Source organism: Uloborus diversus, chromosome 4 (genome assembly GCF_026930045.1).
Source record: "Uloborus diversus isolate 005 chromosome 4, Udiv.v.3.1, whole genome shotgun sequence".
Taxonomy (NCBI): Eukaryota; Metazoa; Arthropoda; class Arachnida; order Araneae; family Uloboridae; genus Uloborus; species Uloborus diversus.
In genome coordinates this window covers 130,014,065-130,037,520 of record NC_072734.1, presented here as the reverse complement: position 1 = coordinate 130,037,520, position 23,456 = coordinate 130,014,065, and the positions used below count along the sequence as shown (strand labels likewise).

The following is a 23,456-nucleotide window of genomic DNA, read 5'->3' as shown; positions in this document are numbered from 1 at the left end:
TTACACTCATAAATTCTCATAAAGCACGGTTTAATTTAATTGACTCTTTTCTTTTTTATATACAGCATCAATAATGATTAATAATAATTAAATTTTAATTGATAAAACTTAAAATTATTAAATAAAATAGAAAAATTCAGTTTTTTTTAAAGGGTTTAAGAAGATGTTCATTTCTCTTTGTACAATACATTAAGAAACTTCATTGTCCATAACTAATTAGAAATTAAAATTCTGCACACTTTCACAATCAGGGTTGCTAATCAATTTTGCAAGAAAAATTCCCTATGATTTCCCTGCATGAAAATGAAACATTATAAACAAGCGGACACTGATATTTGAAAAAGAACATAAATATCTTGATAATTTCACCACAGGTTTTTAAAAAAATCTAAATAAGTAAGGGAAAATAAATAAGAATTCATAATAACTGAAATAATAGCATGGTGATTGAATATATTCAACTTTTTACTCAAAAAAAAAAAAAACTTCTTTTGACCATTCATTACATGGACCTAAAAGTGTGTAAGTGATCCAGAATAAAGATTATTGACGACTAATTTCATACACTCAAAATTATCATGAAATTCAAGAATCTATTTTTATGATGAATATTTTAATATTTAACTTGAAAATAAAAACTTAAGCAAAATTGCCATTTTTTATTTTACTTTATTAATATTATCATTATAATTATTACTAGTAATTTATTTGTTTTTTGGTGGTTTATATATTAGGAAATTGATTTTCGCAACTTCAATTTAAGAAGAAAAAAATTCCCTGTATTTTCCAGGTTTTTGAGGAAATTTTTGAAATTCGCTGGATGGTCAGTTCTTTATATATATATATACATATATTTGAATTCCCTATGTTTTCCCTGTTTCTTCAGGTTTCCCTGTGGCGTGGCAACCTTGACAATAATCGGCAAGGTACATCACAGTGTTTTCACCTATTCCCTAGGTTGTAATTTAAAAATAGTTTAGGATAATTCAGTCAAACTTTTACATTTTAAAAGATAACTCATAGAAACAATATAAAATTGCTTATTTATTTAGTGTGGACAATTTACGTGCATCTTTCTTAAATTTTTTCAGTGTATTTTTTTCTTTTTGATCTTTTTTCATTTTTTGAAGAGAATCATTTTGTTTTTTGCAAAAGTTGTTCAAAAATATATTAATGAAAACCCATACAATTTGTTTTACAAGAAACAGAGAATCATGACTCTCACATTCATCGATACCTAGAGAAATATCATTTTCATCCAGTACATCAAGAGTTAAATATTTTACAACCTTTCTGTGATTTTGACAACTGATAAAATTTGATTCAAAATGTGTTGACAACAATTTGTTTACAACTGCATATGTGAATTGAGAAACACAAACAACTTCGGGATGTGGGTATTTCAACCCCCCTCTGTCTAATTTTGATATCCAATCATTGTTTACATCTGTGTCAAGGGGCTTATCAATGCATAAAGTTGATCGACATTGTTCACACTTTAGTTTCAATAGAACTTTATGAGCTGCATATCCACTAATGTATGTTAAAATTGGCAAACTCGATTGAGTACTTACCATTTCTTTCCGGAGTGATTAGAAAACCATTAAAAAAAGGATATGAATCTGAGCTATCTTCATCTTCATCCCAATGTTTGTCCTGAAAAAAACTTAGTAACAATTCTCCACAACTTTTCAATTTTAACACAAGGGGTAAAATTGTTTGCATTCTCAATTTTGTTTCAGTGTCATAAATTTGACGTATACTGACATTGTAATTTGACCCTGCCAATGTACGGTAAGACCCAAATCTGTCTTCTAATGAGTCTGTATTTTCCCTGGTAAAAAATAATCGAAATTTAAAGTTTTAAAACAGTACTCGGCAAGAGCAAGCATAGCTTTTGTAGTATGGCTTATGGCTAGATGGGTTTGCTTTGTTAATCCACCAGTTGTACAATTCATTTCCTCCCATTTGTCTAACCAATTAATAAAGTTAGTTAAGAACTTATACTGAGCTGTGTCAGTATTTGGTGTGAGAGGCGTTTGGAACTCATCCCTTTTATGCTCACCCTTATACAAAGTTTTCACATTCATTATTGACCACCACTTGCAAAGAATCTGAATGTAGTCTGTAAAAATATGAACGGAATCAAATGAACGGAATCAAAAGAAAAATAGAAATATTTTCCTGGACTTCCAGGATAATCATACCTAACCCGCGACTCAAGGGGAGAGGCAAACATAGTAACGGCCTTTTTATTAATAGCATTATTGTCAGTGGCTACTGATATGACATTAAACCCTATGGCAGCTAAACCAATCAAGATTTTTTTTATATATGAATGGAAATCGTCAGCATCTATGCTACGGACTGGCAAAATATGTGCCACATCTTAGTACGGAGACAATAAACTTTGGATCATAAATGTGAAAGCACTGGATGCAGCATTTGAGTCATTGTGGGACATACCAAATATTTCACTCTTTAGAAGTCTCATCGACTTTTCATCGAAGAATTCTGCTTCATGAAGAATGTCTTCTTTGCGAAAATGTAATTCACATACCTAAGGAATAGAAAACTCATCAATAAAAAAACATATGCAAAAAAAAATATTGAATACAGTAAAACCTGTAAAGTTGACCACCTTTGTAAGTTGACCACCTGTCTATGTTGACCGCTTTTGTCAGGAACGGAATGAGTCCTATCTTATATAATGAAGGAAAACCTCTGTAACTTGACCACCTGTCTATCTTGACCGCCAATGAACACAAAATTTGGTTTGGAGTATTGTAAAAAACCCTTTGTAAGTTGACCACTTGGTTTATTTTTTAAAATTTTATTTAGCAATTTTTTTTTTTAATTTTATTTATTTATTTTTTTTTTTTCATAGCTTTTCAAGAATATTTTTGATGCCAGACCAGCATTTTACCACCTAAATGAAACAGCAGCATAACTAAACCTCGTTCTGAGTTTAACCACATGGTAAAACTACTAAGAACCCTTTTATTCTCCAAACTTATTTTTCTTTTGTTGTTCTAGTTGAGATTGCCTTTTGTACTCTCTGTTCAATGAAAACATATGTCAATCGAAAAGTACCAAATATTTTTTTTTTTTTTTTCAGTAGCAATATTTTGTGCAACAATGGAATTGTGCTAAAGAGTAAAGTTACTTGCATTACAGTATTTCTGGTGCAAGGGATTAAGAGATAGGACATTTTCATTTTCAACTGTCTTATTGAACTATGAAAGTCCAGCGTGTAGCTTTTTGTGTTATAGTTTTACATAAAATGGCTTCAAAAAGAAAGTTAGTTGAACTTGAGATTGATAAAAAGCATGAAACATTAAAATTTATTGAAAAGGGAGAAATCCACAGAAAATTAGCTGGGACACATATGGAATTTCCAAAATTAGTCTAATAAGTGCACTAAACTTCAGTAAGGAGTTATTTTGTTGAAAAGTAGATCATCATGGGGTTATAAATGTATATGAGAAAAAAATAAAGCGAAAAGTTTGTAATTTTTGATTAGCTATGAATTTTTAGGAACTATTAATATCAAATGAGTAACTTTTCATAAAAACTTTTTTTTGATCAATTTCCCGAAATTATAAATTTGCATAACACATTATACGTCATTCTGGGAAAATAATCTCTAAAAATAGTTGAATAACATTTTAAATTATTGTTTCAAATTAATGCTAAACAATGAAAGTGAGTTGAACAGAAAGAGTAAGTGTCAATTAGTCAAAAAATGAATACATGGTGCAAGAAATGACCAAAAAAAAAACATTACCCCCTTTATAAGTTGACCACCTGTCTAAGTTGACCACCAAAGTACTGCACCGCAAGTGGTCAACTTACACAGGTTTTACTGTATTACGAAAAGCGTTTAACTGAAAATGATAAAACTCAACGATATTGAACTGTATTTTTCTACTTAAAATCGGGCAGATAGGTGCAGAAAAAGATTTTAAAAAATCTTTCTGCAATAATAATTATCTGTCATCTTATAGATATGCGACAGGCGTCTCAGCATTGCATTGTTTACCTGATATCGAATGTTGCATAATTTTTAAAATTGCAACATTGTTTAACAAAATTCTTACTTAGCGAAAAATAATTATGTTTCACTTTCAAATATATTTTGTTGATATGATCAACTATATTTGTTAGAACACCAGTGACATAGCCACGGGGGTCCAGACCTTTCTCCTAAAATGAGTAAGAAAATTCAAAAATAAAAGTGTCCACTCTTTTAATATTTTCCTATCGCATGCATAAGATATGGAAATCAAATCTGAGCGCATACATTCCCCAACTCTTAAATTTTGTTATAAAAAGCAAGTTTCACAAAAAAAAAAAAAAGAAGACGTAATTGGGTTGTGCTTTTCCTATGAAAAAATGCCAAATGTCTTCGAAGAAGAGCATCGATTTGGATTAAAGATGCATCAAGTTTAAAATAGAAAATTTTTGAACTATTTTATGAAGTGTAAATGCATTTCCATTTAACATAGTAAATTTATTTATATATTAAGTATAATTATCAATTTAATTTAAAATAAATAATAAACCATTTCAAAAAAAGCAAAAAAATAAATAAATAAAATAATATAGTAAATGGGTAATTTGCTTTATGTTTGTCTGCAAGTAAAAACTGATGTTTATTATTATTAGTTGCATTCTGTTATTTACTTTATTACTTTTCATTCTTTCATATTTTATTTTCATATTGGTATGTAGGTTATATAGACCGCTGAGCAAACTCTTGTATTTAGATATCATAGCTACTTTATCATTATTAGCTGCATTCTGTTCATTACTTTATTATTTTTCATTCTTTCATATTTTATTTTCATATTGGTCCCCCGACACGACGACGCTTGGATATATTACTTCTATTATTTATAAGGCAATTTATCAGAAACCTCAAAAGTCGATAAATATTTTATTTTAAACATTTTTTAGTCGGGTATTTTTAGTTCTTTATTTTAGTTTTATTTAAGGTTTTTTTTAGTCGGGGTTTTTTTAAATTTTTTATTTTAGTTTCATTTAAAGTTTTTTTCAGTAGGCGATTTTTAAAATTTTTATTTCATGCTTTTTAAAGGCCAGAATTCAAACTTTCCCGGACGTGAAATTGTAACACGAGATTCTGTGCCACTGAATCTGCGTATTCTGACAATAGTTGCAATTCAAGTTATTGCTAACCGTAGTATGCAAAATATTGCTCACCGTGATATGTAACGTATTGCTCACCGTATGCAACATAGTGTTGGAAAAAGGTTTTGTTCACCGTGCAATTCGTAATTATGTTGCACAAAGTTATTGTAAATACGCGATCGTAATATACAGTCGGACCTCCATATATCGAAGTAGCAAATTGCCGGGAAAAAATTCGATATATAGAAACGATCTTATTTTAACATAAAAAACTTCTAAATCATTAAAACGTGCATGAAACCCAATTTATAATTTAAACGGGCATTAAATGAAAGATAACAATAAAAATATTAATTTTGCAGAAATTACATTTTTGCGCCTTCATACATCTTCATTCTTCGGCAAATCAACTTGATCTGTAACATTAGGGGATTTTCGTTTTGACAATGGAATCGAGTGAAAAGTAAAAAATCAATCTACTTAACTTGAATGATTTTTACTGAAGCTAAAAAGACTAGGAATGATACTCAACAGACAAAAGGGATAGCTTGAAACTGATTTTACAGTGATACTGGTTACAACTAAGATTTGAAATAAACTTGAGGGAATGTAAGAACTCCAGAACGGAACAACGACCGAACTACACACTCCTAAACCCCAGATTCCTCAAGTTTTGTAGCAACCTTTAGTGAACATAATTTTCTCCGCTAAGCTTCATTTTTCATGATACCAACAGTCTAAAGCAGAGAAAAACCTACGAGTATCTCGAAAAAAATTTCGATATATAGTAGAGACGTACCGAGTACTCGGAAACTACTCGGTACTCGGCCTACTCGGCCAATTTGCCGAGTACTCGGTACTCGGCCAAATTTTGATCAGATACTCGGCCAATACCGAGTAGTTGCAAAAAATTGAATATTGTCCAAGACAGATACTAAAATTTATAAAAAAAGAGCAAGAATTATATTCTGCAATCATTTACCATTAAAATTTATAAGTCAAATTTAAATTTTGAGAATAATGAAGTTTATAATGCTTCAATGGAATAAATCTTTATTTTAATGTCTCCAAAGTTAATAAAACTTATTTAATAAAAATTATGCAAAAAAGAAAATATGGAAATATATAATGGTATAGAAAATATGGAATTTTTATATTAAAATTGGATTTTTGCTTCAACCAAAAATTAGTTATAAGAAATATAAAAATATTTTTGCTTAAAAAATAAAAGGAAATGAAACAACGTTGAAAGTACAGTGCAGAAATACTGCAGACACATGTTTTGGCATTACAAGGAATTCTTTTTTTCAATGCACAAAATGGGAGCTCGTGGATTTAAAGACAAAACTCGGACTTTTTTGTTGAATGTCTTTACATTCTTTAGCTCACATGTTATGCACTGAAAAAGACATTCCCTGTAATGGGGGGGGGGGGGGGCAGAAACACGTGTCTGCAGTGCTCCTGCACATTTGTTTTATCTGCTTTTAAAAATTATTTATATTTGGCAGACTAGAACTATAATTGATTCGTATACAGTGAAAACCCTCCTAACGTACACCCCTCAAAGCAGACACCACTCTTATGCGGACAATTTTTAATTCCCCAGTTCCAATGCAAATAACATTCTTAAACCCCTGTCCTGCGGTCATCGCTCTATTGCGAACAAAAAAAATTGTCCAGTTAGTGTCCACATTAGAGGGATTTTACTGTAATTTGCCTTAATTCCAACTTGATTAATCATACCTTTTATTTATTTTTAATTTTAAAAATAATTTTTTTGTAAAATTTTAGACAAACAAAACTGTTTATGTAATGCGTAATTAAATTTCAGCAGGAATTTAGTTTTAAAAACTATTATATGGACAAGGAGGTCTATACTACTATTCCATTAAGTTCAAAATTCATCACATGCGTGTAGATGGTTCTTCTTAGAACATAATTGGTACTTGGTAACTCGGCCGAGTAGTGAAAGGCCGGGTACTCGGCTACTCGGCCCAAGTGCTACTTGGTACGTCTCTAATTTTAAGATTCAAAAATATGTTATAATGCTTAGATAAGATGTGATTTTGTTTAATGCTTTGCTTAAAGATAAGGTTTCCATTATCATGTACGTTTTTAGTCTAAAATAATATGTTAACCAACTACTTTTCTGAACTATATTAGTCATGGCGTGTAAGAAAAACTCAAAATTTTTATTTTGTTCTAAACTAATTTTGGAGTAAAAGCAATATTACAAGAGTGAAAATCTGCATCACACACAGAAAGAGGGATCTATGTAGTTTTGCCTGTTGAGGTTAAGATAGTATAATGCAGTGTAGTTAAATTTAGAGCAATACATTTTAAAAATGCAAAATTAATTTATAAAAGTAAAATCAACTGATTTTAATTACTGATTTTGTTAAAAAAATCACTTAATACAAATCAATTGATTTAAATCAATTAAAAAAAAAAAATCACTTGATTTAGATCATGATTTTTAATCACTATTTAAATCAAGCTGATTTAAATCAACAAACCCTGATTAAACATGAATCTTGAGATACAATCAACTTATAAAAACCTATATTTACCCATAAAATCAAATATTAAATAAATATCTTTGTCATTTTTGGCCTTTACAACCTTCAGCAATGTGATAATGTTGGAGATACCATATCTCTCGAAAGGTTCGCTAAAAAAGAAAATTTAAGCAATTAAAAAATTGAATGCAAAATGAAGTACATATGCAAGAAAAGTAGGTACAAAAGTTGCCAGGAGAGATGCATGACATCCGTTCTCTCCGGGGATTTAAAAAAAAAAGAGGACTAGATAAATCATGAAAAAATGTGTTGGTCCAATATTCTTAACAATCGAAATAGTAATAGTTTTATTTCTATTATATGTTTTAAAATAATATTTTGGTTTGGAAAGAGTTAATTTTTTATAGTGTTCTTACTCAATGCTAACTTCATAGAAAAAATATTGTAAATTAATCTTAAAAAGGTAAACACGATTATAACAAAAGAAAAAAGATAACATTAAAATGCATATTTGCAATAAACTAATTTATAAAAATTTGCAAATTTGTGCAATTTAACACTGCATTTTGTTTTCTACTTTTCAGCACAAATCCATTTTTATTTCATAATTAATGCTGAAATTACATGACTTCATAAGCTTTGGTTTAGAGACGTACCGAGTACTCGGTAACTACTCGGTACTCGGCCTACTCGGCCAAATTCTGATCAGATACTCGGCCAATACCAAGTAGTTGCAAAAAATTGAATATTGTCTAAGACATACTAAAATTTATAAAAAAAGAGCAAGCATTATATTCTGCAATCATTTACAATTAAAATTTATAAGTCAAATTTAAATTTTGAGAATAATGAAGTTTGTAATGCTTCAATGGAATAAATCTTTATTTTAATGTCGGCAAAGTTAATAAAACTTATTTATTAAAAATTACGCAAAAAATGTAAGTATAGAAAATATGGAATATTTATATTAAAAATGGATTTTTGCTGCAAACAAAAATTAGTTATAAAAAATGTGAAAATACCTTTGCTTAAAAAATAAAACAACCTTAAAAGTACAGTGCAGGAACTCTGCAGACACGTGTTTTGGCATTACAAGGAATTCCTTTTCAATGCACAAAATGGGGGCTCGTAGATTTAAAGGCATCCGACAAAAGTCGTATTTTTTTTGTTGAATGTCTTTACATTCTTTAGCTCACATTTTATGCACTGAAAAAGACGTTCCTTGTAACGGGGGGGGGGGGCAGAAACATGTGGGTCTGGAGTGTTCCTGCACATTTGTTTTATCTGCTTTTAAAAATTATTTATGTTTGGCAGATTAGAACTATAATTGATTGGTATACAGTGAAACCCCTCCTAACGGACACCCCACTTATGCAGACAATTTTTAATTCCCCAGTTCCAATGCCAATAACATTATTTAACCCCTGTCCTGCTGACACCTCTCTATTGCGGACAAAAAATTTGTCCTGTTAGTGTCCGCATTAGAGGGATTTTACTGTACTTTGTTTTAATTCCAACTTGATTAATCATACCTTTTATTTATTTATTTTTAATTTAAAAAATTATTTTTTTGTTAAATTTTTGACACAAACAAAATTGTATATATATAATGCGTAATTAAATTTCAGCGGGAATTTAGTTTTAAAAACTATTATATGGACAAGGAGGTTTATACTACTATTTCAATAAGTTCAAAATTCATCACATGTGTGTCGGTGGTTCTTCTTAAAACATAATTGGTACTTGGAACTCGGCCGAGTAGTGAAAGGCCAAGTACTCGGTAACTCGGTACTCGGCCGAGTAATAAAAAGCCGAGTACTCGGTACTCGGCCAAAGTGCTACTCGGTACATCTCTAATATATAGAGATTTTTTCGATATATAGAAACAACTTTTCTATGTAATGAACATAGAAATTTGCTGGGATTTCGATACATAGAAAATTTCGATATGTGGAAGTTCGATATATGGAGGTCCGACTGTAGTTATTGCTCACCGTATGTAATATAGAATTGAAAAAATGTTTTTCCCCGTACATTTTGTAATTAGAGTTGTAATATTCTGTTGTAAAAAAGTTTTTGCTCACTGTGCACTTCAAAATTATGAAACACAAAGATAATATAAATATGTGATTGTAAAATAGTTATTGCTCACCGTAGAATGACTGTTATGGCTCACCGTATGTGATGCAGTACTATTTATAAATTATTGCTTACTGTGCATTTCATAACTTATAGACGCAGTGAAAGGTTTTTTTGTAAATTACATAATGCATCATTCAAAAAATGAAGATCTTTTTCATAGGAGGTGAAAAACATCTCGGCTCTTTTATGTAAATGCAACTTCTATCCAAAACCAATGTATGTATGACGTTTTTTATATCTCACCATGCATTTATCAATTTTTTAGAAGTATTTAACAGTTTATTTGTAAATTGCACAATGCAGCATTGATGTCTCTCAAGTTTCTGTAAAAATGTAAAATTTTCTTTAAAAACGAAGTTCTATTTTCACAAAGAGTATGAAGCTTTCTCAATGGCGGGAAGCACCATGGTCTTACATGTAAATACTAACATTATCCCTAAGTAATCCTTCTATATTGTTTATTATTGTTCACCATGCATTTCATAATTTATACAAGTAACTCATGATGTATTTGTTAATGATACAATGCATGATTAATAATCAAAAACTAGGGGGCTATCGCCCCCTGCTCGCTATCGCTCGCCAACCCCCGGAACTGCTTACGCAGTTCCCTGTGGATCGCTTCGCGATCCATGCTCGCTTCGCTCGCTCGCTGTATGCCAATACATTAGCCTAGCTAAAATTTTCCGTAAAAATTAAAGTTGGTAATTGCATTTAGGTCACCATCCATTTAACCAATATGAAAATTACGTTCATAATGTTAATTTGTCTGCTTTAGCCAGATTTTCGACAGTTTAACTTTGCTGTATGTAAGATGACTGCCTTGGCAATGTGCACAACTTTACCATTATAGATACAAAAGTGTCTGTCATTGCTTTGGAGAGATTGCACTTCTACCTGTTGGTCCGCGGAAGGTATTTTATTTCCCTTCTACCACCCATTGGAAAACCAATGAAGGCATTCCCCTATCCGCCACCTGGGGACGCGCCCTCTAGGGGTTACAGGCTCCCCCGAGGGATGTATTTACATTATTTACACTCTTATATATTTTCATATTTACACTCTTATATATTCTAATCTGAGAAAACTTCCTCATATACACAATTAAAAATGTCCCGTTTGGGAGCCACAACTGACACTGCTTCAAAAGATCTTGTTCTTGATAATGCCACATAGAGCTGGCCATGACTAAAAACAGGCTCAGAGAGCACCAAACATATTTTCTCAAACGTTTGTCCTTCTTGTTGTTATTCTGAATCCTTGCCACGTCACGAACAAAAAATGGTTTAACTAAAAACGCGAAAACTCGCCAAGGCTACTTTGCTTGCACAATACTAAAACTACTATAACCCTAAACAAATTTGGCGAAACCTTTCAGCTGAGAATAAAAGGAATAAAGTAAATTCTTTCTCGGTTATTCATTTTGAACTGAACTGTCGTACTGAAGCAGAGAATAGACGACGCTCAAAGCGCCTACGCGTTCAAAACAACATTGCCGATGAACATGATTGTGGAGCAATGTGTGAAGAATGCGAATTTTGTGGTGCTCTTTATTGGCAGAAAGAGCGTAATACTGCAAATAAATATACTAAATGTTGCCATGACGGAAAGGTGCGGTTACCGGCATTGTGTGACGCACCTGATCTGTTGAAGGAACTGCTGACTGAAAATTCCCCAGCCGCTAAAAATTATCGGCAGCGAATCAGAGAATACAACTCTGGAAATGGCTCGTCTTAAATTGGATTCAAGAACGGTTTCCTGCCTTCTTTGAGCTTTTCTTTGCTGATTAAGGTTGAAATGGGCCACAGCCCGACTCAAACTCATCTCAAAAAAAAAAAAAAAAGTTCGTTGAGTATTCTGTGATTCAAGATTTCAAAACAACGTAGAAGTTTGTTTACATGATTTATCGGCGAAGTGTTGCCAACAGAGGTTTAGAAATTCACCCCTTCATTTGCCGGCACGTAAGAGAATTATATATATAGATTATTGTAAAAATGTGAAGTTTACTTTAAAATTGTTAGAGAAAAGCATTTCTCTCTCTCTCTCTCTCAGCTCTTACATGTAAATGCAATTCCTATCCATAATAATTGAGTATATAATGTTTTTAATTGTTAACTATGTATTAATTTATAGGAGTAACTTAATAGTTTGCTTGTCAATTTAACATTACGGTATTAATTTTTCATATTGTAAGCAAATATAGTCTCGTTATGGAGAACTTATTATCAAGTGGAATGAATAAATATCCTACTGCTGTTATAGTTGTAGTTATTTTTGCCCCTAATTCCTTCGTTTTGTATTTAAACTGAACTTTTAAACATTTTTTAAGAGGGTTATTTGATATTTAAATTGTTTAGTTTAATATTTTTTTAGAGTTTGTTTTCCATTTTGATACATTTTGTATTCTTGTTACACAGAATGTTTTGAATAAAAATTAAGAATTAAATTTTAAATTTCATCACCACTAATTTCAGCAAAATTTGACAAGCAGATACGCGTTTTATTTATTTACGCGAGGGAGCAAAGCTTAGGATTGCGGGGGGGGGGGGGGCATTCCCTCGACCCGATAACATTACTAAAATCTAACAAGCCTGTGCATGGCCGAGTGAATCATACTAAAGATTTGGAAATCTTATCAATAGTTATGTAACGATAAATGATTAATATGTTCACTGAAATATGTTGAATTCAAATCTGTATTTCTTGTTACTTTTCGGCAAAAAGGTTTTTATATTAGTGGTATTTCGAAAGAAAAAATATTTTTGCAGTGAAACACACAAGTGTTCCAAAAATGTATTCATGCAACGATTTATGCTTGATGAGAACCTAATTTCTTCCATAGCTGTTTGTGCAAGATGTTGATTTCGCTTTTTTTTTTTTTTTTTCAAATTTGAAGAGTAAAATATAAATAATAAAATTTACGAAACTCGTTATGAACTTTCCTTTCACAGTTTGAAAACATATCCACATAAAATATAACGTTTAAAAAATGTTCCGAGAACAGTCGGGTGTTGAATGTTCTATCGAGCAATTTCGGCAAGTAATTTTTGGGTAATTTAGATACAACCCTTCATTTATTATCCTTACTATGATAATAAAAGTAAAACTTACTTTCAAAGTTCGATGAAAACTCTTCCAATTTCCAATCTTGTTTTTTCTTGACGAACAGAGATCAGCCATTTCGATCGCTCCGATATGAGCCGAAAGCATATGAACATTGTCGACACTTGTTCACGCTCTTGAGCGACGCGTAGCATGCGCAATAAGAAAAGAGTTCGAAGCTCGCGAGTTTTATTCTTGGAAGTCACGCTTATTATATTTCCTATTTATACATGAATATTTATTAAACCATGTTCTTGAAACGTTAGCTGCAGTATTAAATGATTGTATGCATCTTTATTCATGAATTAGTGTTTGATAATGTGTTGTATTCTTATATGATGACTTGGGTATGTTCGTATATGATGACTCGTATTTCTCGTATGTTTGTATTTGATGCCACATTTACTCATTTTTGAATCAATTTTATTCAAAAAAAAAATGAATACATTCAGAGTTTCATTTTTGAATACATTTTTTTTAACAGTGTGGAAGTTTAAAAACTGTTTGTTGCTTTGTTATTGAAATTAGAAGTTGATGTTTACGCTAAGCCTAAATTTTCAGAGTCCATTGAGTTTGTGATTCAATAACTCCATAAGTTATAAACGTACACTTAAAAAATAAATATTTCCGCATTCTATAAATAATTCTCTATTGAGAAAGAGCAAAGTAAAATTTATTCGGACCTTTTTTTGAATCTGAGATATTAACAAAGATTGAAATTTTTCCAATTTACTTCAGATTTTAAATCACTCTTCTAGCTCTTTTAATGAAACAATAACAGTAAAAATGATTCCGATTGAAAAACTATCTATAACTAACTATCTGCTCTAATTTAGTAACTGTTTATGAATTTCTTAATGACGAAATTGTACTTAAAAAAAAATCGAAAATTTCCAAAAAATTTAATTTTTTCCTCTATTTCAGATGTTTTTTTTTTTTGAAGATGAGGGAATGCTTTAAATTTACTCTTTTTTTTTTACATAATATATTGAAGTCTCCTTTAGATGCTACTAAATTTTAATCATAGGTATCAGCGTATTTTTGTTACTAGAGTACCTTGAACTAAGGTAAAATTTCATTAGTTACTTCTTTTTATTTTGTAAGTTTAGCAAAACTAATCATTTCTTTCGTGTTTCGTTTTCTCAAAAGCATGTTTATGAAGTACTTGCTATAAAATGTACATTTTTTAAAACCGAAATAAAAGTTAGATATACTTGCTTTTTCAAATAGTTGCAATGGTTCCAGAGAGTACCTCGAACATATCTATATATATATAAATGGACTTTGGTAAATTTGTTCCCTAAGATCTCAGAAACTACCCGGCAGATTTGGCTGAAACTTTCACCGTTTGTTCTTTTTGGTACTGGGGAGGTTTGTAGACCAGTTCGATAAAAATCCGATTGATAGTTCCTTTTTTATTCTAATTTGTCCAAATTTTCGCATAAATGCCCCAATATGACGGTTAAAAAATACGTGCACATATTAAAATTATGTGTCCATTGAAAGCACTTATTTTTCTGCTGAAGATGGGATCTGTTAGAAAGTTCTAAGTTGTATGAAAAACGAGTTATGAGCTTTTTTTGTTCCACGTTCGAAGGTTTTTCTCAATTCAATTCATTATTTAGTGTATCATTTCAACTCACAGTTCATAGTTAGATTTGTTGAATGTTTTTGTGTTTCGTCTGACTGTTTGAGGCTTTTCTCAAGTCAAATCTTAAAGTAACGTTTTTTCCACAAGATTGGCTAATAATAACTAGATTTGGTTGATTATTTTCTATTTAAACGGAACTTTAGTGTATCTAATGGGTTTTTTTTATTATTTGTGCTGATTGGATTTTTTAATCATTATCCAATCTAACAGCAGAAACCTCGCCAAAATTTATGCAGAAAGATTTCAGTAGCGGATGCATTTGGCAGTTTTTTCAACTGTCACGGTTTTTGAAGTCAAAGACTACGTAATAATGTTTGTCAGCTTTCACCATGTAAACAAAATATCGACAATAAAAGAATCTTTAAAAACTTTTTTAACTGTAAAATAATCCAGCAAATAAATTAGGCAAATCCATAAACAGCGCAAAAACTTCCATTACCATCCACTTCCTTTCCATCCACTTTGTGCACAAATTCAAACTATCGCCAAATTTTACTACTTATTTTGGAAACATTACGGATGAAATTGTTTAGCGCCATTTTATGGTGACCAAAAGTATCTTAGCATATGGCGACAATATCTCTTTAACAAAAATTAGTAACATACCGTTTTACAAAGTAAGGAGGGGGAGCATTATACAAGGTATCCCAAAACGATTCCCGCAAATTCAGTAATATTTTAAATCGCACCTAGAACCCACAATAATTGAGATTTTCCAAAATAACTAAAGCAAGTTTAAGGGGATCACGGGGCGCGCGGCTACATTTTTTTAAACAGTTCGTTCTTCAATAGACATACAGAGAAGGTAAGACTCAATGTAAAAAAAAAATAAGTATTAACTGATAAATCTTTTTAAACATGTGAAGTTTAATTTCATATTTCGGAAATTCTTCAAATTTGTATATGCTTAAATTTTGTGTTTTCGTTTCTAAATGAATACTATTTTGCTCTTTTTACTTACTGCTACTTTAGTTTTATGAGTAAGGAAGAAGCTAGATTTTAAGTCACGTCAAAAAGGTGTGTTTTAAGTTCTTTCACTTAAAACAGAAAACAAATGCAAGTAACGATTGTTTCTGATAGTTATTGCTAACCCAGGCAACGCCGGGTATTTTTGCTAGTAAACACACAAAAGTCGTCCTCTTTCTTTATAATATTAGTATAGACTAAGATAAAAATCCTAAGAAAGCAATAAATGTCATGCTTGCTCCAGTGAAGCCTTAGTTCAAATTTTTCATTATGATTACTTTGAATATTGCTGCTGTTAGGCAACGTATTTTTGTATATAACAATGTGTTTTATACTTAATCATTTAATGGGGAAACTACGTGAACTGTACTGTTTTCAATCATAACTTTTTTTAACTAAGTCTTTAAGGAATAAATTATAGCCTAAGTTGCTTCCTGATAATGTTGCTATCTCTGGTGAAAAAATGGTTGAAATCTGTCCAGTAGTTTTGAAGTTTATCCCGGTCATCCTTATATACAGAAGTAGCCATTCATGTATATAGATTATAGTTTTTCTCTAAGCTATATATGAACCTTATATTACTGCCACCCTCTTTCAACAAATCGTTGATTTAAAAAAACTGAGTTTACGTTTGATATGCAACCAGGAAGATTTTAAGTTGCTATAAATATTTATAATCTTCGAATATATTTTGAGTTCTAAATATGATTTGTATAGTTCTGTTGTGAGTAAGTGTACTAGAACAATAATTTGTAACGGAAAATTTTTTCTTTTCTCATCTACATTTTCTTCTTTTTTTTTTGGTGGAACATGCTATCAACCTCGAAAAAATTTACAATTTTCTCTAATAAATTCGCAGTAATTATTAAATAACTTATTTTCAGTGTTTATGTCATTCAAGCGAAAATTGAAAAAATGTTACTAAATTATTTCGAATAATTTGCATTGTTGTTTAATTTTTTTTTTTTTTTTTGTATTTTAATTCAATAAGTTATTTCTCCCTTTGCATTACTTAATTTATAATGTTAATGACTATTTGTAATAATTATTAACTTTTTTTTTACATTTCAAAAATTATCTTGAATAATAAATTGGTTACTGTGAATTTAGTTCTAGCATCTAAATATTAAATTAATTTTCCAGAAATATACTGAAAGGTTGGATCTTTCAGAACATCGATGCTTTTAGGTAGATGTATTGATGCTATCAATGTTTTAATTTTGAACATCAAATCTTTTGAAACATTGATGTTTTTTCCTCGATGTTGCACCACTACTTTCATTGTGGTCACTACATATTCTTGCGTAATTTTGTTTTACAACATTATCTGAAGTACTCCATAAACACATACAGCAGTTACTTTTTCTAAGAAGTAATTCTACTAAAGTATACTATTTCATAGTACAGTCGAAATCGCTTATAATGAACACTGATTTAATGAGAACCCTGTTTTAGCGAGACACTCATAATCACTGTTGGTTCAATGTTAAGTGCACGGAAGCATAACTCGCTTTTAACGAGCAAACCCCGCTAGAAGCGATCAATATTTCTGCAAGTCATGAAATTTCTGTTCACTTCCAGCTCCTTAGCCTCTTTTGGAAATTTTCTTTAACATCCCAAAGTTAACCAAAGTTAGTGATACATCGTAAATCCTGACAACAAGCGATGACAGCACTTTTTTTAATTTGTTGAGTAAAGAAACAGTTAAAAATTACGTATGTGTGTACAGTCGAACTCGATTACAACGAGCGCAAAAGGGACTGCAATATTTGCAGTCCCTTTGTTGTAACCGTAGTTCTCGTAAAAAAAAAAAGTTTGAAAAAAAAAAATCATAAATATTAATCATACCTGCTTTTTTTTCTCTTTTTAATCGCTGTACAGTACCAAAGAAGTTGGTTACTTTGTTTCGAACTATCTGAATATTTCTTTCTTATATCATTGTGTTTGAGGAATATATTGTACTTATAATGAAAAATTACACACACACACACACACACACACACACACACATATATATATATATATATATATATATATATAATTTTTATCTGTTTCTTTACTCCACAAATACTAAGCTCAGCTGAAAGTCAATAGAAATTTTATGAATCGCAAAAATATTGCTCGCTTCTAGCGGGGTTTGCTCGTTAAAAGTATGCTCCCATACAGGACCGTCCAAAGAGCTGACGGCACCCTGGGCGAAAGCTTCCTAGCGCTCCCCTTCCCCTTACACACAGAAAAATCAACTTACAGTGCTGGTAAAAAATTTCATCACTCTCGCACTTTCACAACAATAGGATTATGTGATAAGTTGTGTTCGACCGATTAACGATGAATGTATGTGAAATTCTGCAAAATTTATGAAATAAACATTTAATAGCAGAAATCCGATAATTGTTTACGTAGATCGGGGCTGTTTCCGGGCCAAGGCTAACTGCTGACCCTGCTAATTTTTCCATTTCTGAACCTGCGTGTGAGTTTAGAGAAAAAAAAATTACTTAACCCCACGTCAATTTAAGTCTAATAGCAGGATAAAGGTTTTTAAATTGTTACTTACCAGTTTTGCCCTATGACAAAGTGAAGCCCACCAACTCCTTGAACAGAAATACACCCCCAAATCATGTGGGGTACGGGATGCTTCACTATGAGTTAAATGCAGTCGGTATGATATTCCTATCCTTTGCGGCGCGGGTGATGCAATTTTTTTTTACCTCCACTGTAGTTATAACATCAGTGCAACATGCACGTGAACGCGTCATACTTGCATTTTTTAAATCTTAATGAATATAAAATCATAGGGTTATGGATAATGCAAATTAAAACACTGTTTTTAATATTTATTATGCCTTGATACTCCAAAACCTTTTCGAAAAAGAAAATGTTAAAAATCCAAATCTTTATCTTGTAAAATGTTACCCTACAACATAAAAAACAAAAAATTAAAACTGAATTGCTTACTCATATTGATCAAACTAAGAACAGGAATAAATAATTTGTTGGTTATAAATAGAAAATGTTTTTATCGAAGTAAATTACATCAAAATTAAATTTCGATCTGGACTCATCCAATGATTCGTTTCAAGAGGTTTTTAGTTTTACGTGTACCATCTAAATACCAGCTTTCATATATGTTAAAAACAAAGATGTCATTTTTTGCATCAAATGTTTGTAAGTTTTAGAGGAATATGTCTCAAATTCGAACAACATCGAAAATCGCATAGAATTGCGTTTTTGGAGTTTTAATTTCGGGAAATTACTGACATTAATATTAAAAAATATTGCCCTACAATTATATTTTTCAGACACTAGTTTCAGAAAATATTCGGGCAAGGGTCTTCATACCGCCTTTCTTTACTATCACGAGCAATGGGGTTTTCAAACGACAGTTACAAAATATTTAAGTGGAATAAATAGCCCCTGAATATGAAACATTGCTTAAGCTTTTAGGACCATAATTTTGCAAAGTTTTCCAAGCAAGGGCTTCAGATCCTCCTTCCCTTAAATCTTCAAAGTTTGGGTCAAATTACGTTTTTTAAAACTTTAATTTTTAAAATGTGCGGGGGGGAGGAGGAATTGATTTCAATCTATTTTTTTTTAATCGATCAGGGACAGTCCCTGAGCTCCATCCTTTACCCTAAAGTCAATAAACATGGCCTATAATCACGTTTTTAAGGCTTCAATTTCTAGAAATTTCTACTGAGAGACTGAGACCCCTATACTTTTTTTTTTGCCGTAGCATCTGCAAAGAAAGTCTAAAATTGCGTTTTTAAAACTTTATCGGCTTGAAGAAAACAAAGCTTCGTATAATCCACGGAAAATACGATGTAAAAAAAAGCTTGGATTTAACGTACTAATTGAGCAACTAAACTAAAAACATGAAAAACTAATTACTTTGAACTTATGATCAAAATTATCTGAAATATAGTCTAAAAAATGATTTCTTCTTGAAATCATGATTATAGTACGCTAATTACTAGAAAAATAAAGAGTAAAGAAAAAGGAGCAAACGGTCTAATCTTGTGCAAATGAAGGCTTCCTCCTTCACTGTATTGTTGTTCATTTAACATAGCCTGAATCGTGTAAGAGAAACATTCAAGCAATGAAAAATAAGCAACTTACAGGCAGCCTACAGTCTCTATCGTTGAATCCCATTGTAAATATTGAGATTTATTGCGTTGGTGTTGAGAAAAAAAATCACAGATAATCTGCGGCAGCAAATAATCCGAACCTCATTAACCTTGCACTTTTTTAACAGATAATCCAAGGATTATAAACAAAAAAATACTATGTTACATGAAATGAGGGACGCCGCAAGGCGTCCCCTAATCCGTGGCACCCGGGACGATTGCCTCGCTCACCCCCCTTTTGGGACGGCCCTGCTCCCACAGACTAAAAATTGTATCAACCAAGTATTTCTGGTTGTCTCGCTAAATCCGGTTCTCGTTAAATCAGGGCTCGTTATAAGCGAGTTCGACTGTATAAATACAATATATTCCTCAAAAACAATGACATAAGAAAGAAATATTCAGACAGTTGAAAGCAAAATAACCTTCTCTGGTACTGTACAGTGATTAAAAAGAAAAAAAAAAGCAGTTATGATGAATATTTATGATATTTTTTTTTCTCACGAACTCGTTTTTTTTTACGAGCAGTCGGTTACAACGAGTAAATATTGCGGTTCCTTTGCGCTCGTTATAAGCGAGTTCGACTGTACTTTTTTTGAGGGTGTTCACATTTTTATTTGCTGCATGTGAAATATTTTAATGTGAAGGTGATTACGAGAGTAAAAATTTTACGTCTTTCTAAAGTAAAGTGGCCAAATTCTGTTTACGACCCCTAATGGGTATATGGAAAGGAAAATAAAAACGCATTATTACCGCAAGGAAGCAGAAATAATGAACTCTTTAAAAAAGACATTTTTATGAGAAAGAGTCTTTATTCAGATCTGTCGTTATCTTTTACTCTAGACGACCATTCAAAACTAACTCTGAATGCTTCAAAATATGCTTTTTCATTTTCTTCGAAACGCTTTCGTCGTAAATAGGAAAGTAATATGAGTTTTTCGTGAATAGGTTTCAACTGTTCTTTGAAAAGAACGGTTTTAGAATAATCTGGGACGACACACGAAGATTCTTTTTTAGTATTTTAAATTTCCATTTGTTTACCTTTTGTAAAGAAATTTTACTAAGTTATAAAATGATGGTCAGCCCTCTGGGAGTTGACTGAAAAATATTTTTAAAAAATGTATATATTTCTTTAGAACGTCTGAGTTTATTAAGCAGTTCACAACAAAAGCTTTCTCGGGTGTATTTTTCTTCGCTCTGTTCTTTTTTTTAGAAGAAACTGAGAGTAATTATAAGAGATGATTTTTATGTAGGTTTCCGAAAACGTGAAATTTTTTGAAGTGCTTAAATTGACTGTGCATTTTTCAAAACTAAAGTATGAAGTATTACGCTGCTGACTCTTTGGAAGTGATCACTGCTAAAACCAACATTATTGTAGCTCAAAATTTTCTATAAATTTTTAGGTTTGCATGTTTTGAGTTTACGAGGATCCATTGTTTTAATGCAGAAAAGATTTTAGGTTTCTGACGCAAAATAGCAGATTACAGCTATTCATAAATAGTTAATAATATCACTATTGGAAAAAAGTACGTTACAATATCGGATCATATGTATGAATTATGGTTTCAATTTTAGGTTTTAAAAAGATTAATTTAGTCATTTATTATTTATTTTTAAGGGTGAAACATTTTCATTCCGAAGGCTGTTTCGTTTTTTGTCGATTAGCCATAACTTCCTTAATACTTTCTCCAACTTCATAAGTAAGGCATCATATTAAAGCTTGATTTAACCGCTTTCGGCAAAACCCATATCTCGCCAAAAGTTTTATTGTATTTTGATAGTAGTATTGAGAAGGGAAAATAATAAAAAAATGCTTTTAGTATGAATATTACAGAATATGGCTGCTTTTCAGAAAAATTTACAAAAAAGTATGGGATTGTATCCAATGATTTCGTTAGTGGGCATTTATCAGAACCAGTGCTTCTCAACCTTTTTTACTTCACGGCACACTTGATAATTGGCTCGATTCTTGCGGCAAACTAAACCAATTTTCATGTGGCAATATGGACTATGTTTTTATCATTCATCGAACCAAGGAAGGGAAAAAACAGCGTTTCCATAAGTATTTAACATTTAATCTTTAAAATATTTCAGTTTCTTTAGAAATTGAATTGAAATTCTTCATGAATTTTAGAGACTGTTATGACCAGCAAGTCTCAAAATTTCACTTAACACGACTTAGAAGGTTATGTCTACCTTGAGGGAAAGTGACGTTTTTTTTTTCAGCTCTATGATGAGAAGAGCTGCAGGAAGTTTTTTAATCGAGGATCTAGCTGCATTAATTCATTGTGCTTGAAAAGTGTCAATGCTAAGAATAATGCAAACAGTAACAGCTCATAAATGACGTGATCAGAAATTTTTAGATATACTCTTTTTACTAACAGCCAATACACGCCCAAAAGTGCTATCCCAGTTTTAAGGAGCGGTCGCTCCTGAGTTCAATAAGTTTTTCTTTTGAAGAAAGTTCCTTGTTGATGCGTCAACGGATCACGAACCCAGTCATATTGTTTTGTGCCAGTCAACTTGAAGTAATGCTTAAACTTAGTTCTGAATCATGGCCAAATGTTCTACCTCCATTTTGAGCATTTCTTCCAAGGTGCATATATAGTTGGGGTGAACTTACCCTGGCAGCATCGTAATGCTATAATTTGTATCTGCGTAGCTTTCATAATGCTGCCAGGCTAAGTTTTCCCCAACTATAGGTGGTCCGTTTAAACATATCCAGATGACCACTATCGAATTCCTCTCTCCAATGGTGAATTTTTGGTTTAAATTCGTTTAATTGTGCATAAATATGAACACGATACTCATCACGTCCATGAATTCTTCGATTCAGTTCGTTAAGGTTCTAAAAAATATCAACCGCGTACGATTGTTTTCGTCGTGATGCATCAGAAATTTGTACCTCCTTCCCCAACTCAAAAATTCCTCGCTGGATCTTGCTTTTCAAAAAACAGCGAACCACCTTGAGAAGAAGCGGGGAGTGGTAATCTATCCCCACGTCTTCCGAAAGTACAATGAAAATATGAGAATTTGGTGGCCTTAATTGTATGAAGTTGACGGTTTTTACTGCCTTAACCATGGCTAACTTCAGCTCATATCTCATATTGTTTACCAGGATATTTTCAAGATTTAGGAAACCGATTTAGTCATCTGGAATTTGATTTTTTTGCATTCGGCATGAACCCTTCGATCTTTGCAACTGCTCTATCACTGCATGCGCATTTGCAGTGTAACACGGAATCTTGTTGCTTTACATTAATTTAGCGTTAACTGAAACGCGGACTGTTTCATCACCGCTGCATGATGAGAAAGTTTTTTGCAGAAAATAAAATGATCTTGAATGCCTTCCTTATCCTGATATAAATAATAGCCGATGATCGAGTAACCTGCGTGTTTTAACAATGAAACTTCCGCTCTTATGATAATATGCTTCGGTAATGTTTAACATGCAGGGAAAGACTTTATTCTGGCAAGGCTGAACTCGATCCGGTAACGTAACTGGTTTACTGGTAAGACTCATTGCAGGGGAATGAAGAAACAAAAACAATTAACGCTATCTACTGAAGTTTTGGGTTAATCCACTGGTGTTAGGGTTAAAATTTCAACTATCAGAATATCATCAAACAGGCAATTGCTTCGTTCAAATGTAGAGAGTAGAAGCAATTTTCACCAGTCATACCTTGACGGTCGACTTTCTAGTCAGCAAAGAATAGTGCACCTTTTATATAAAATATAAAAAAAATCATTTACTTGTAGTTATATCAACTATTGTTTTTAATGTCCCCGTCATGTCATTAATTA

The 23,456-nt window shown here is 31.6% G+C and overlaps 1 long non-coding RNA gene across 1 annotated transcript; it reads right to left on the bottom strand.

The window, feature by feature from the left end:
• Positions 1–2,412: 2,412 nt before the first annotated feature.
• Positions 2,413–13,005, bottom strand: LOC129221133 (uncharacterized). The gene is made up of 3 exons (XR_008580478.1): positions 12,924–13,005; positions 7,722–7,822; positions 2,413–2,560 (listed from the first exon to the last, which is right to left on the bottom strand). It is a non-coding gene; the product is annotated as an uncharacterized LOC129221133 (long non-coding RNA).
• Between the last annotated feature and the right edge of the window lie 10,451 nt (positions 13,006–23,456).